Genomic DNA, 1,434 nt, shown 5'->3' on the forward strand with positions numbered 1-1,434 from the left:
TGTGTGTGTGTGTGTTCGCGCGCGCGCGCGCGCCCGTGTGTGTGTGTGTGTGTAAGATGATGAGATGAGCATTTACGTGTATGAGGGTGTTACGTCCGAAGTGGCGTGTTTGTCGTGATTATTGTGTTTCGAGACGCGGCATAAATCTCGTGGAACGCGGGCGCGGAGCGGGGCGCGCGAGGCGAAGCCTTAGCTTCTACAGAAATGATGTTTTCCTAACAGTATTGGGGCAGGCTGCTGTCACCAGTGCCTTTCGCATCGGCACGAAATCTTAATGTTATTCTGAGTTTCGCGAGGAGGCTTTTATCTTGTACTGGCTCCTTCGAGGTCCTTCGTAGAGAACAATTTGGAGAATCAGAGGAGTTTTCAGATATTATTAGCGCCCCAGCGTGCAGTGAGCACGTGTAACATGGAGATAATAATCTCTCGAGAGAGCAGCTATATGTATATCATCATACGCTCGCTCTATCTACTTTCTCCGTCTCAGGGAAGGATCTGGAAGGGGAAAAGCGAAGAGTACTGATTTAAGGTTCTATTATTTTAATATTATATTTACACGTGCTGATGTCGACTATAGTCGGCTTTAAGCTTGTCATGATTTTAGGACGCGTGGGTATGCGCGTGGGCGCGACGTAGGGGGGAGAATGGTGCGGCTGAGGTTCCCGGCCCCTCTTTGGTTCCTCCGCGCGAGGAGGGGTTGGCGGCCGAGTCTCGTCTTGTTCGCCCGTAGGAGGAGGCGATGCGGTCGGAGGGTGTCCCCTTGCTCTGGGATGCTTCTACGACAAGAGTCCGTCGGAGGGCCCGGAGGTGTACCCTACAACCGCCTCTTTTTCCTCGTGCCCGCTTCTGCTTGTTCATCTATCGTTTTTTAGATGAAAAAGAGGGAAGCGAGGTATTTAATGTTTACAATCGACATAGTGAACTAATAGTGTACTAACAACAGAAGGGGAGGGGGTTGTGGAGGTCTCGACGCCGATGAAGGCGCTCGTTGAGCTCCACGGGGAAGGTGCCTCGTCGACGCGCTTGGGTAAGCCGCATTTGGAGTCACGGATTAGGATGGCCTTAACGACGCCTGGGGAGGCGCACGGTTAAGGCCGGAATTTTGGGGTTATAAAGGAAGTCGCTTGCACTCAATCTAAGCGCGGTATTCCTACCTTAGCTTGCTTGGAAAGGAAGTGAATAGAAACCGAGTCCATGAACGTGCTCGTTTATATATAGTTAATATCGTGGCCCTTCACGGTAAGGGGATGTTCACGTCCTCGTGTTATTGCAAAATCTCTATTGTGTGCCGATTATATTATTAGCGATTTATTCTAATGATGATTAGGTTTTAGTTAGTTTGTGTGCCTTTGATTTCGCCGCGGGGGTCGCGAGGTTCGTACTGGCGCGCTCAGTCGTCGCGTCCTGCAGCCCGTTGCGGCAGAACTTGCATCT

The 1,434-nt window shown here is 51.0% G+C and overlaps 1 pseudogene; it reads left to right on the forward strand.

The window, feature by feature from the left end:
• Positions 1 to 1,092, forward strand: part of LOC108764517 (uncharacterized) — a 3,692-nt pseudogene extending 2,600 nt beyond the window's left edge.
• Positions 1,093 to 1,434: the final 342 nt, after the last annotated feature.

The sequence above is a fragment of the Trachymyrmex cornetzi genome, unplaced genomic scaffold (assembly GCF_001594075.2).
Source record: "Trachymyrmex cornetzi isolate Tcor2-1 unplaced genomic scaffold, Tcor1.1 scaffold430, whole genome shotgun sequence".
Lineage (NCBI taxonomy): Eukaryota > Metazoa > Arthropoda > Insecta > Hymenoptera > Formicidae > Trachymyrmex > Trachymyrmex cornetzi.